At 45.7% G+C, this 15476-nt stretch overlaps 1 protein-coding gene across 4 annotated transcripts in view; it reads left to right on the top strand.

Moving 5' to 3' along the window:
- The window catches only part of LOC147691995 (cytochrome P450 2F3-like), a 556138-nt gene that overhangs the window by 372136 nt on the left and 168526 nt on the right, over nt 1-15476 (top strand). The window lies entirely within an intron of this gene.

Consider the following 15476-nt stretch of genomic DNA (forward strand, 5'->3'; position numbering starts at 1 on the left):
CCTTGTCGTGGGGGCCCCCATTCACTCAATGGCATCTTAATGGTCGTCCGAGTTCCAGTGTGAGGTATCTGTAGGAAGGACAGCGTGGACTCCCCCCCTTCCCCACATTCTTTTCCGCCGGAGCGGATATCCGGCCCCCGGGAAATTCGTAGGAGGGGCATCTAGCCGTCTCCCCCCTGGGAGGGGCCTATGGCCGTCTCCCCCTAGGCGACCCATCCGTAGTGGGTGCCGCCTCCCCGTGGGAGGGGCCAATGGCCGCCTCCCCCCGGGCGCTCCCATCCATTGTGGGTGGCGCCCCCCCTAGGGACCTTGAAATGACTGCTCACCGAACATGACCTTACCGCCACAGGCCGGATAGTTGACTGACTATCGGGCCCCCCACACCTCCTAAAGGTCATGTCTCCTCAAACCCCTTAGCCATGCTATGAAGTCTCCTATGAGTAAATCATTCCCCGCCCTGGACAGGTGAACCCCATCATTTAAATAAAAGTGATCACCCCGAATACACCCATGGGGAATGCTATGCAACTGAGCGGAGCGAAACAATTTTCCAATTTTATTGTTGACCCTCTTTACCGAGTGGTTCAACGCTGACACAGAGAACCCCCCCCCCGCCAAACTTTCCTGGGGATCATGTGGGACCAGGCGATTGTGCACCCCGGGAGCCCCTTAGCCAACCAGCTGACTTCCGACAAAATGTGTTCCAGTAACACTCGTCTTCCCAGTCTTACTAAGTCATTGCCCCCCAGGTGTACTATGACTATAGATGGCGGTGACCTTTGCCGCCCTAAGAGACCCTCCACAAACGGTTGAAATTGGTCAAAACAGAGGCCTCCCTTCCCATGGAAGGTCACTCTGAACCCGTATTCCCCAGATGTGTGAGTCGCGTCACCTGCCATGAATACGTCACCGGCGCGCCTCACGTATGAGCGGCCCACGACCCATACCACTTGCTCTCCAGTCGGTGATCCTTGACCGCTGGTCTCCTGGTGATGGGTTGACTCCAAATTCCGCCCCGCGTCACAGGCTTGCGAAACTGTAATTCAAACAAAAGACAACAAGCGTGAGTGCATTTCATCAGTCTTTTACAACATGTGCAATCGCACATACCTATTGAAGCAGTCCGAGGACCAACGGCCTAGCTGTTTCACTTCTTCCGCACCCAGACCCCGGGCCGTAGCCTCAGTAGCGGCCCCTATTCTAAATGAGTGGGTCCCAAAATTGCACGGGTCTATGCCCGCCGCAGCGATTGTAAGTGCTAGCACCTTCTGAAACTGAAATCTCATCAGAGGGGTGCCATCCTTGTGCCTAAGCAGGCTCCCTCCCCATGTTGCCGGCCTCTGTGCCAAATATTCCTCTAAACACTTTATCGGAAAAGTGGGGCACCCTCGAGCGCGCTGCACAACAACACTATCTCCCATAGCTCCCTGGTCTGTCTTAGACCTGGCTATCGAGATTAGCATCGAATCACCCCGTATTTGTACGTGATCCCTGCATAAGCCTCCCTCCATATCTTTCTTGTTCCTCGCCACGAGTTCAATTACCCGCATGGCCCCATGAAATGCCAAGGCGAAAGCTGCCCGGAACAGAACTGCTTCGGAAGGGGAGGAACATGTCTCATCCAGCTTTGCTAAAAGCTGAGACAATCTCTCTAAACCAATCGGGCGCCTCGTATCCTGTCTGCGACCCTCCAGGCATTGCCAGCCGCTTTCCTAACTACAAAGGAACCCGTTGGGTCCCTTATGCCGTGGAGCTGTGCCATGAATGAAATGGCCGCCCTATGTCTGTTGGCGGTTGCAGCTGATCGGCCTTCTCTATGCAGCGCTACTAAGTACCCCACGAAGGATTCCTCTCGCCCCCAGCTATGTCTCCCTGCGGGCCTAAAAAGGTGCAGTAGGAACGAAACGCTCCCTCATAAGCCTTCCTCGTCCTGGGCGCTAAGCTGGCTGCCACGAGGTCTTGTAATCCGGGGCAGCGATCAGCCATAGTGCTTCGGGGAACGGTGGCGCTACTAGGTCCGCTGTGGGTAGATAGCCCCTGAAAGCCTGCATATGTGAACGAGAGAGTGCATCAGCTGCATTATTCAGTACACCCGGCACATGTTTTGCCCTGAACTGTACATTCAATCTCATGCAACGTAAAACAATTTCTTTCAACAGTCTCAAGATCCACTTGCAGAGGGCTGCCTGTTGATTAATGCACTCAACCACAGTCATATTGTCCGACCAAAATACTACTGAGCGGTCCCTAAAATCGTCTGGCCATGCCAACAGAGCAACCCAAATGGGAAATAGCTCCAAGAACCCAATGTTACCTGTCAGGCCGCTGGAGTGCCACCACGTCGGCCATACTTGCGCCGACCATCGGTTACCAAAGATGGCGCCAAATCCCACGCTCCCGCCCGAATCGGTCCACAAACCCAGTTCGTTCGAGGATGCTGGGGGTTTGTTCCACATTACTCGACCGTTGAAGTCCGCCAGAAATGCTAACCAAATGCGCATATCCTGGCGAACCTCCGCCAACAGTCTCGTGCGGTGGTGTCCCTCCTTGAGGCCGACCATAGCATGTGCAATGGAGCGTGCTATCGGAATTACTCTCAAGGCAAAGTTAAGCTGACCCACTGCTTGTTGTAACTGGTGCAGGGTCACTTTTTCTTTGCCCAGGCACTGTGTTAAGGAAGCCCTGAACTTGGCCACCTTCTCCATTGGCAAACGGAAGCATCCTTCCACTGAATCGAGCTCAATTCCCAGAAACTCCAGTGAAGTAGATGGCCCCACCGTCTTACCTGGTGCCAATGGGACTCCGAACTCCTGCATGAGGATGCAGAAGTCCTGCAGCGCCTGTGCACATTTCGCATTGCCGGCCGGCCCTAAGAACAGGAAGTCATCTAAATAGTGCATCACTTGTCTATGCCCTGTGGCCTCGGTGAATGCCCATTCTAAAAAGCAGCTGAACATCTCAAAATAAGCACAAGAAATTGAGCAACCCATGGGCATGCATTTATCCATGTAATAGTTCCCTTGGAACGTAAAACCTAGCAAGCGCTGGTCCCGCGGGTGTACCGGGAGCAACCTGAATGCCGATTCGATGTCCGATTTCGCCATCAGAGCACCGGGGCCCAGGTGATTCAGCAGGGCAACGGCATCGTCGAACGATGCGTACCGAACTGAACAGACATCCGGATCAATGGCTTCATTCACCGAGGCGCCCCTCGGGCCGACAGATTGTGAATGAGTCTATACTCCCCTGTGTCTTTCTTCGGAACCACTCCTAGAGGTGAGCACACGAAGTCCGCCACCGGCGGGCATGGAAAAGATCCTGCTAACCGCCCCAAGCTGACTTCTTTGGAAATTTTCCTGGCTACCACTACTGGGTTGTGTTGGACGGATTGCTGATTTTTACAAAAGGGGCTCCCCCGAAAATTCCCCGCCGGGATGTTGAAGCCATATAGGAAACCATTCCTCAAAATCCCGGCGGATACATGATCTGGGTATTTGTTCAACCAGGGATTCAAAGCCATGATGTCGACGGGTGAAGACGATTGATTCTCAAGCATCACCTCACTCTTGCTTGGACCCCCCCCTTTCCTCCCGAACCACCGCTCTTGTATCTACAGCTACTCTCCGGATGTGAGGAGTTCCCACAGCCCGCACAAGCATGCCGGAACCTACATGTTCCCTGGGGCCTGTTACAGTTACCTCTGTTGAAACCCCAACAAACCCCGGGCTTGCCCCCATTTCCACCGGTCTTGGGCTGTGATTCCCCACCAGCGTTTGCTCGAAAGGGCTGTGCAGGCCTTTGCTGAACTGTCCCAGGCCCGCTCCCGCCCGGCGAGGACGTACCTGCCGATCCAGGCAAGAGCTGCTTGTGCCACGATACCGTGTCGAGGCAATCCCATGTCAAAGTTACATCAAACTCTTTAGACTTTCGGAATTGCATGTCATATCCTTTCCACTCATTCCCCCCGTACATGTTATAAAAATCCATGATCCTATTCTGGTAACAGGAAAGCTCGGGCAACACTTCAGGCTTTCGTTCCCCCATTACTGCCGTAAATATAGAAAAGGCCTTCACCCAGTTCGCTACGGTCTCGCCGACCCTAAATTCCGCCACCTTGGCCCGCCATACGCTGGGGTGCCATAAATCTTTCTGGGTCTTTGCATATTCCATCTCACGATGGTCGGTCAATAATGAAAACATATTAACATACTTGTCCCCCCATATCATTTCCTTCGTGGCTGCTGGGATGTGCTGGGCCACCCTCTCGCGCCTTGAAGGCACTGAACTTTCCCCCACCATTGGCAATGGGTTCTTACCGGGTTCAACCGCCATGTCTGCTGTCTTTTCCCGGCCAACCATAGTTACTCCTGGCGCCACCTGTGGGGAAATAGAAGGAACATTCGCCGTCCCGGCTTCTCTCGACTGCTGTAACTGCTCGAATATTAATCTAGCTTCCTCGGCCGGATCCCCCGCAGCCACTGCCCCCCTGCTTTCTTTTTAAGCCAGGGCAACACTGCCGCTAACTGAAGGGCCAGTTCTGGGGGCATCTCATCATCATTAACCGGGGTAATTACAACAGGGATTGGTAAAGCTATATCCGGACTCGGTACCGGGCTGTCCGCCGGTGTGATGGGGGCAGCTGGGGGCACCTCCGGAACCGGGTCCTCCCCGGAAACCGCCCTCTTCTTACTACGCTTCCCCCTACCCTCAGGGCCGACTCCCGGCAAGGCCGGGCCTATCACCTTCTTAGGACGGCCCGAGGGGTTGTTCTGGGCCGCTAACTGCTTTTTAACCTCGGCCAAACCTCGACCGATCGAATCAACTTTACCCAGTTTTCGGTCCATGATCGCCATTCGGTTCGACAAGGTGCGCAGAACCTTCTTCAGCTCGGAGCTCTTTCCCGCTTTTTTGCCGGCCATAGCTTTGTTTACTCCGCTCTAGTCGATCGACGAGGTCCCAGATCCTGGTACTGAAAGAGAAACAACAAGATTACAGGTTCTCAAAATTGCCGCTTGTTCCGTCGAGGGCTCACGAGCAACGAGTGGTGCAGCCTTCAGAGCACTGGAACAAGAGGACGCTTCTTTGGATTCCCGCTCTATTTATCCGTCTGCGGGAGGGCGGGGACCCTCCTCAGGTACGCCCACTGGGCGCAGTCTTCCGGGCTGGTGTCTAGGACAACCCCTTCTGGGCAGGAAGGGCATGCTCCGGCTACGCCGCTTTGGGCATACCAGCCGAACCACGCCCCTCACCCAAAATGGTTTCCCGGGGGGATCGGGGCACCCATTCATACGTTCGGGGGGACCGAGTGGTCTTCCCTTTCCATTTACAAGCATACAATTTCACTACTGAAACCTCACTGTTTCACAAAATACAAATCCCCTAACTTACAAATGTTCATAGCAAGCATTATCAGAAAGCAAGACACAAACCAACAGCAAAGAAACTCAGGGCCTTATTTATGGAGGCCTTGCGCCACCGGTAGGTCACTTTTGTCCCACGTTAAAAGTGACGCACCGGCGCCACAAGGCAATCATAAATAACACCCAAATGTAAATACCATTGGTTTGCCCCCAAAATAATTTTTTGAATAACATTTTAGAAACACAGCGAAGGACCTATGTACAAGCATTCAATTTCACTACTGAAACCTCACTGTTTCACAAAATACAAATCCCCTATCTTTAAATATACATAGCAAGCATTATCAAAAAGCAAGACAGAAACCAATAGCAAAGAAACTCAAGGCCTTACTTATGACGGCCTTGCACCACCGGTGCGTCACTTTTTTCCCATGTTAAAAGTGACGCACTGGCCCCACAAGGCAATCATAAATAAGGTCCAAATGAAAATACCATTGATTTGCCCCCAAAATCGTTTTTTGAATAACATTTCAGAAACACAGCGCAGGACCTATGTACAAGCATTCAATTTCACTACTGAAACCTCACTATTTCACAAAATACAAATCCCCTATCTTACAAATGTTCAAAGCAAGCATTATCAAAAAGCAAGACACAAACCAACAGCAAAGAAACTCAGGACTTTATTTATGAAAGCCTTCCACCACCGGTGCATCACTTTTTTCCCATGTTAAAAGTGACGCTCCAGCGCCACAATGCAATCATAAATAAGGCCCAAATGTAAATGCCATTGATTTGCCACCAAAATCGTTTTTGGAATAACATTTAAAAAACACAGCGCAGGACCTATGTACAAGCATTCAATTTCACTACTGAAACCTCACTATTTCACAAAATACAAATCCCCTATCTTACAAATGTTCCAAGCAAGCATTATCAAAAAGCAAGACACAAACCAACAGCAAAGAAACTCAGGACCTTATTTATGAAAGCCTTCCACCACCGGTGCATCACTTTTTTCCCATGTTAAAAGTGACGCTCCAGCGCCACAATGCAATCATAGATAAGGCCCAAATGTAAATACCATTGATTTGCAACCAAAATCGTTTTTGGAATAACATTTAAAAAACACTGCGCAGGACCTATGTACAAGCATTCAATTTCACTACTGAAACCTCACTGTTTAACAAAATACAAATCCCCTATCTTGCAAATATACATAGCAAGCATTATCAAAAAGCAAGACACAAACCATCAGCAAAGAAACTCAAGGCCTTATTTATGGAGGCTTTGCGCCACCAGTACATCACTTTTGTCCCATGTTAAAAGTGACGCACCGGCGCCAAAAGGCAATCATAAATAACACCCAAATGTAAATACCAATGATTTGCCCCCAAAATCGTTTTTTGAACAACATTTTAAAAACACAGCGCACGACCTATTAGAAACATTCAATTTCACTACTGAAACATCACTGTTTCACAAAATACAAATCCCCTATCTTGCAAATATACATAGCAAGCATTATCAAAAAGCAAGACAGAAACCAATAGCAAAGAAACTCAAGGCCTTACTTATGAAGGCCTTGCGCCACTGGTGCGTCACTTTTTTCCCATGTTAAAAGTGACGCACTGGCGCCACAAGGCAATCATAAATAAAGCCCAAATGTAAATACCATTGATTTGCCCCCAAAATTGTTTTTTGAATAACATTTTAGAAACACAGCGCAGGACCTATGTACAAGCATTCAATTTCACTACTGAAACCTCACTGTTTCACAAAATACAAATCCTCTATCTTGCAAATCTTGATAGCAAGCATTATCAAAAAGCAAGACACAAACCAACAGCAAAGAAACTCAGGACCTTATTTATGAAAGCCTTCCACCACCGGTGCATCACTTTTTTCCCATGTTAAAAGTGACGCTCCAGCGCCACAACGCAATCATAAATAAGGCCCAAATGTAAATACCATTGATTTGCCACCAAAATCGTTTTTGGAATAACATTTAAAAAACACAGTGCAGGACCTATGTACAAGCATACAATTTCACTACTGAAACCTCACTGTTTCACAAAATACAAATCCCCTAACTTACAAATGTTCATAGCAAGCATTATCAAAAAGCAAGACACAAACCAACAGCAAAGAAACTCAGGGCCTTATTTATGAAGGTCTTGCACCACCGGTAAGTCACTTTTTTCCCATGATAAAAGTGACGCACCAGTGCCACAAGGCAATCATAAATAACACCCAAATGTAAATACTATTGATTTGCCCCCAAAATCGTTTTTTGAATAACATTTTACAAACACAGCGCAGGTCCTATGTACAAGCATTTCATTTCACTACTGAAACCTCACTGTTTCACAAAAGACAATTCCTCTATCTTGCATATTTTAATATCAAGTATTTCCAAAAAACATGCCACAAACCAACAAAAAAAATCCCAATCTGCTTCCTAATTTGAGGTAACACAGGTGACATAATTCTAAAACATTCAAATATATTTCTTTACAGAGGCAGACACTATTAATTGCTTCTCAAAAAAATAAAAGCCAATCTTATACCCCAAATCGTTTTTGAAATAACTTTTTACAAACACAGCACAAGACCTATGTACAAGCATTCAATTTTACTACTGAAACTTCACTATCTGCTTCCAAATCTTCTCCATAGAGCAAATAAGTCTCTATCTAAATTAAATGAATCATTACTTACCTTTACAAATGCTTTGGGAGATTAAGAACAGGGCCAGACACACACACCAATTTTTCTTTAGCAGAGCAAAAGGTGTGCACTCAAAACACTGAAACCAAGACTGGCAGAGAGAACCTCTAATTCTACACACATATGCCTCATTTCAACCAATCAAAACTCTTCCCTCACTTTTTTCAAACAAACACCCTTCCCCCTCTCGGATCTTTCTATCTGTTACCATAGCAACTCCCTCCTAACTGAACTCTTAGGTTCAAAAGTTTATTCTACAATGTTGCAAATTAATTCAGCAAGGATGTTTGACCTCTCAATACACCAGCTTATCCAGGGCATTATTGCTTTTGGTAACATTTTCTTAACCATTCAAATTGCTTCTTTCACACAACACAACCATGCACCGTAACTTTCAGTTTTTCACTATCTGAATCCACCAATCATTGCTTGTGATTCAAGAGCAGAGAACTCCACAATTATTTTTTTGTAAACTCCTACTGTTCCAACTGCCATTTCATTCCCACACATCATCTGACTGCACCAGAACCTTCTCTCATCATGTATTCTGTGTGGATTATTGGACATAGCTACATCCACTGGGCTCAAAGGTATGCAGCTAGCAGAAATTTTCACAACCTTGATTATCAAATGTGGAAATCAAATGGATTGGCCAGGGAGGATTGAGATGTCACCAATTGATACCATTGGTGAAAACCTTTTTGCATCTGCCAAACCCTGACCTCTTAATAGTGCAGGAAATGACTTGGGCGCTATGACTGGGGTTGGTCTGGAAATGCTTTTAAAGGACACCTTTGATCAATTGATGACACTTTTTCCACAAACTGCCTTGGTATATTCTAATATATGCCAAAGACATAAATGGAACTGGTCCAACCAATTTTGCCTACAATTTGAGAAAGCACAGAAAGATGTGAATAAATCTGTTTCTGCTTACATGAGAGAATGTGGAATGGGTTCAATATACAATAATAACTTGCATTACAACATGCAAGACATCTACAGAGGAGATGGTGTGCACTTCTCAGATGAGGGGAATAGAATATTCCTCCTGAATTTCAGACTATGCATTGGAACCTACTTGTAGGTACCTAAATCAGCCACAAAATCCAAAAGCTCTTTTCAAGGCTACCCTACCTCTGATCACTCCAAATGATTATCTTTTTCTAACTTTTTTCACTATTTTTCACCAAAGTACGCTCCCCGGTACGCTTCCCGGTGCGCGTACCGGGCGCTCCCCCTACAATTTTTTTTTTTTTAATTATTTTTTTGGCCTATATGAGCCTCCTAAGCCCCCCTCAGAAAACCTAGCGGGTCAGGGGCTGTCTACCGTGCCCCCTTATACCCATTACCAACGTTGTTTGTCCTCCATCTTGTGTCTCGATTGTACCGAAACACAAAATGGAGGACTCCCGTAACGATGCCGGTGCGCGTACCGGGGCGCGCACCGGTAAGCGCTCCCTAAAAAATGGTGGGAAAGTAATTTACAGAAAAACCACTGGAGACACTTTCATCAAATATAGAATAGGCCCTACTACATAGCAGTCCCTACCATTTACCCAAATTTGGTGGAATTCCATTGAGACATTTAGGCTGTAGGCTTGTCTAAATATCCTGAGGTAAATTACATGACCAAAACACATATGACCAATTAAAAAGTTACTTTCATTTTCTACGATTATTTCCTGACATTTGATTGGTTATGTACATGAATATATATAAAAAAAGAGAGGGAAACACAGCCATTTTCACTACTACTTCCTGAAGTACATTTGAAAAGGAATTACACTGAGAACTTCAACTGCTTTCTCAAAGGTAAGTTGTTATTTTGGAAAGTGAAGTATGTTGTGCACTTTAAGGTAATTTGAGAAAAAATATTCTGATAGTTATATACTATCCCTCTGTAATAGTTATAGATTGAGATAGGCTTCTCTGTTATAGTTATGGATTGAGTTAGGCTTCTCTTGTATAATTATAAATTTACTTAGGCTTTATCACATACACTTTTTTATATTTCGAATTCCAGCCTGATACCATACACTACCCAAAGATAACTTCACTGTTAAAAAATCCAAACTACCTGTCTGAACTTAAACCCAACAGTGCCCTATCTCTACTGATATATTTGTTTTTTATGCAATTTACAGCAACAAAATGGAAGGGGAACAGGATATTTCTTTTGAAATTGTTTTGGACAACAACCCTGAAGGTAGAATTGCTGAGAATGATAACTTTGATTTTATGGATGAGTCTCTGGACCATGAATTAGTTCAGTGTGTGGAATCAATGGAATCACAGAATGAAAATGAGGACATTCCAGACAATTTATTGTTAGAAGTTTTATTAAATTATGAAAGAATCAGAAGAATAAATTTATATTTAATAATCAAAAATTGTTCGAGCCATTATTCATTTTTATATGCAATTCATCAAGTAGTTCCAAAATGTTTATAATATAAAGTGAGACTTATAGTATACTGTGCAACTTTTTTGTGTTACATAGTAAGTTTGCTCATAGTTACTTCCTTTCTCCCACTATAATATCTCCAATGTGTATTTAACATCTCTTTATCATCTCCTGCCTCCATGTTGTTTCTGCTTTCCTGACAGACTATGGTATGAATTCCATATACCACAATAACTTCTGTAACAACATGCAAGATATCTACAAAGGAGACAGTGTATATTACATTTTAGACTCTGCATTGGTACCTACATGTTGGTACTTAATAAATAAAAAAAACAACAAAAAGAACAATTAATAAACATACAATTTTTGAAAAGTCTGTCATTCTTTTTCCCCATGGTACGCTCCCCGGTACGCTCCCCAGTCCGCTCCCCGGTGCGCGTACCGGGCGCTCCCCCCGCGCAAAATGAAAAAAAAATGTTTTTGCCCCGCGGGGCCTTTTTATAGGCCCCACATCAAACCTAGGGGGTCACGGGGGGTCTATCCCTGCCCCCTTATGGTCATTTCCCCCTTTGTTTTGGCCACCTCTTGTGTCTCGATCTTACCGAGACACAAGATGGCGGCCGCTCCGGACTGTTTCGAATGTTTACAGACACCCGAGAGCCAATCAGCTTTCCGTGCGCAAATCGCGTGGAGCGCCCGGTGTGCTCCCCGGTGCGCGTACCGGGGCGCTGCCATAGATATATATATTTTTTTGAACCTAAATTACTCAAAATCCATTGGAGCACATATCTTGAGACATAGCAAAGGCACATCGGGCTACCAGTCCCTACAATTTTGCCAAGTTTGGTGTAAATCCATTCAGCCGTTCGGGCTAAAAGTGAGTTTGACCGCCCTATGGAAATTAACATAGGGAAAACGTGTTTTGGGACCCCACTTTTATCTCGCACCCCGCTTGACGAATCCCCCCCAAACTTTCAGGGACGGACCGGAGCTCGACGAGGCAAATTTGAGGAAATTGTCAAGCAGATTCGTCAACCGGCGCCAAAGTTATTCCAAATAGAAATTTGAGATTTTGCATTGAAAAAAATCCTAACTATAACTACCTACTGGCGACCGCCAGTAGGAAATATATGGCCGAGTGAAATGGCCGAAATGCATTGGGATAATTTAACAATACTTGCATTCCTTCAATAAATATCAGCTGACACCGTGAACCTGTGCGACTCATTTTTCTCCTCACGGGGAAAGTGCTTTGATGTTAAATACGGCTTTGTCCAGCCGCGGAGTGACGCACCTCATCAAGAGCACCGGACCTGCCCGAATCAGGATGTTTTTTGAACCAGCATGAAGCATTAGGGCAGTGGCTGCCACCAGGCACTGGAGCTTGGTTTGAGTCCCCATCGCACACTAAAGAGGCGTGTGGGGAAGTCGCGGACAACTCAAGGTTTGAAACACAGACATCAAAGCCTACGGATTCCAGGATACCTTGCGAAGGAATGATTGGCACGCCCACCAGAGGCAGTTAATTAAAGGCACCATTAATCACCTCGGACCCGAAAGCAAGGAAAAACGATGCCTGCAGAACTTTTCCCCCGAAGAAGGCCGAGTGAAATGGCCGAAATGCATTGGGATAATTTAACAATACCTGCATTCCTTGAATAAATATCAGCTGACACCGTGAACCTGTGCGACTCATTTTTCTCCTCACGGGGAAAGTGCTTTGATATATATATATATATATATATATATATATATATATATATATATATATATATCGATATATATAATTACCTACTGGCGGTCGACTTCCGGTTGCATGTGGAAGGATTCCACCAGTTGTTCACTCGACAGGGGACACTATCCTGACCAACGATAGAAGAAGGCTTAAATGGACAAGGGTTGTGGGGGATGAGACTATTCTGGATAGCATTACGAATGTGGTTTCCAAGACTGCTAACGACATTTCGACCCTTGTCACCACTAGGGGTGATATTAATAATATTTGTGAACTTCATGAACAATGCTTCGCCCAGCTCAAGGTCCTTCTAACGCTGCTGCCAACCAAAGGCACCCCAAAGGTGCATGCCTCCCGGCAGAAATGGTATAACAAGCAATGTAGGGAGGCCCACAGCAGATTAGTGAAAGCAGTTAAGTCCAGGATTTGGAGTGACATAAAGGAAACCAGGGCACAGTATAAAAAAATCCAGTGGGAAGCAAAAAGAGAGTGGGAAGATAATTATTGGTCTGACCTTCTGGACGCCTGCACTTCCAATAACCAGATTAAGTTCTGGGAAATTGTAAAGTGGGGCAGAAACCCCGACTCCCAAACACCTACTAACCATGTATCCGTAGAAGCCTGGGTGGAGTTCTACTCCAGTCAATTCAAGGATTTGAATTTAGAATCCACTACAGGCGTACCCAGGTTACATACTATGTTTGTCCATATAGAAGAGCTGACTTTTACAGAACAGGAGACCGAGATTGCACTTGGCCTGACCCAGCGGGGGAAAGCACCGGGGATGGATCTAATCCCAGCTGATCTATATGAAAACAATCCCCAACTTTGGGTTCCCTACATAACCAGGATCGCAAATACTATTGCTAAGGGGGCTGGATCCCCGTGTCATGGAAGGGGGCTGAGATTCTCCCAATTTTTAAAAAAGGTGATCGGTCGAACCCAGGGAATTACCGTCCAATTAGCCTTATAGACTCATTCCAAAAGGTCATAGCAAGGATGGTCCTTGCAAGAGTTCAGGGCTGGATGGAGCTAGAGGGTATTTTGTCCCCAATGCAGGCCGGCTTCAGATCTGGTACAAGTTCCATCGATCAGGTTTTCAGATTTTGTCTGATCTACTGGAAGGTGGTGCTGCTGGGCGGTGGAACTATCTATGCCGCGTTTATCGATCTGAAGTCGGCCTTCGACTTGGTGCCAAGGGCTAAACTTTGGTCCGTTCTTAGAGACCTGGGATTGCCAATAGAATTATTAGATCTGATTGTCAGATTACACGAGGGCAATTTTGCAAGGGTTAGGTGGGGAGGCCAAGGACAGGTGACGGACTGCTTCCCCGTAACACGGGGCGTCCGTCAGAGGTGCATACTGGCGCCCACGCTCTTTCTATTGTTCATCGATCAAGTGGTTACGTTTTTTGCTAGTACCCCCACTGATGCACCCCCTCTGGGGGGGACCAGGTTTCCTATGCTCATCTTCGCTGATGACACATTACTCCTCTCTAAGACCCGTAGCGGTTTACGGTCAGCACTGGACCGCTTTGAGGAGTTCTGTCGCATCAATGATCTTAAGATTAATGTGAGCAAAACGAAATTTATGGTGCTCACTAAGAGTCATCCCCTAAGGAGTGCAGTGACTATGAATGGAGAGAGTTTGGAACAAGTCGAGGTAATGACCTATTTGGGAGTAACCTTGGACTATCGTCTCCGTTGGAAAGCGCAGGTGGACACATTATATTTTAAAATTTGCGCGTCTCACGGGTTGTCTCCTACAAGAGCAAAAAAGGTCCCTTACTAAACGAGTTAAACCTGCACTTCGGATCTATACCACCAAGGTTAACGCTGCAATTTTGTATGGGGCAAATCTTTGGGGACATATGGACCTCTCTACCCTGGTGAAAACGCAGTGCAAGTTCATGCGGAAACTTGTAGGTCTACCCCAATCCTCTCCATCTAAACCACTTTGTCTGGATATGGGTTGTAACCCAATGAACGAAATGGCAAGGTACAGACTGGTGGCTTTTTGGAGACGTATTTGGACCTCTCCTGACCTTAGCCTTTTTGCTAACGAGCTTGCAGAAGTAAGATCAACTTGGGGGTCTGGTGGTATTCCATGGCTGCGTGCAGTAAAATCGATCCTGGTTGAAATGGGCCTTGAACAGTTGTGGGTTTCCCCGGGTTCTAATATTTTTCCATCAAAACAGGAGTACAAGGCACTTTATTGGGCCTCTGTTCGTCAAGCTTTGGTCACTGCTTCTGGCTCCGCTAGTTTAACAGGAAGGTTCCTGACTCACAAGTTGGATCCCTTCCTAGAGAACTATTGGGACATTATCACTAGGCCACTTGACAAGAAACTTTACCACCAGTTTCGTGTGGGATCCTTGCCCTGGAATTCGTTCACTAAAAACTGGTCTAATGGAGTGAGTGAATATTGCCCTTCGTGCCCGGGACACAAGGAGAGTGTGGGTCATCTTCTATTTGCCTGTTCAATTTATCATGCCCCTCGAAGTAAATGGATAAAACCCCTTTGCCAGCGTCTTAAATACAAAGGGTGTGCTGAGGCTATTTGGGCACTTTGAACTAACACCTCTGATGTGATTGTTGTGAGCGTAGCCAAATTCTTGGGGTGGGCATGGGTGATCAGAACGAGAAGTAAGCAGAAATGATTAAGATCCTGTCTCTTTTTTAATTCCAACGTTTTTAATTCCAACCTTTTTAATCTTTTTTTAATTTTTAGGTCAGGTTTGTCTTTGTATTGTCAGGCTGTTTAATTGTTTAATTGTAATTTTAAAAAATTGTTATACTTTATATGTATGAATTTTATGAAATTCGAATTTGTATACAGTAATTGAAACTATAATTGTGTTTGCTGTAATACCAACTCTTTATAATAATTTGTATGTCCAAAACTTCACGTTTTAAAAAAATGTCTTTTATGATTTTACTATCGAAATAAAGACTTTAAAACCTGAAACCTGAGTTAGCATTATTTTCTATAGGGAATCCGCAACATTCTATTGGGAATAACTTTGGCGTCCATTGAGGGATCTGCCTGAAGATTTCCTGAAATGTGCCTCGCTGCGCTCCGCTCCTTCCCTGAAAGTTTTGGGGGGATCCGTCAAGCGGGGTCCGAGATAAAAGGGGGGTCCCAAAACGTGTTTTCCCCAGGTTAATTTCCATAGGGCGGTTGGACTCACTTTTAGCCCGAATGGCTGAATGGATTTCCACCAAACTTGGCAAAATTGTAG

The sequence above is a fragment of the Lissotriton vulgaris genome, chromosome 9 (assembly GCF_964263255.1).
Source record: "Lissotriton vulgaris chromosome 9, aLisVul1.2, whole genome shotgun sequence".
NCBI classification, from domain to species: Eukaryota; Metazoa; Chordata; class Amphibia; order Caudata; family Salamandridae; genus Lissotriton; species Lissotriton vulgaris.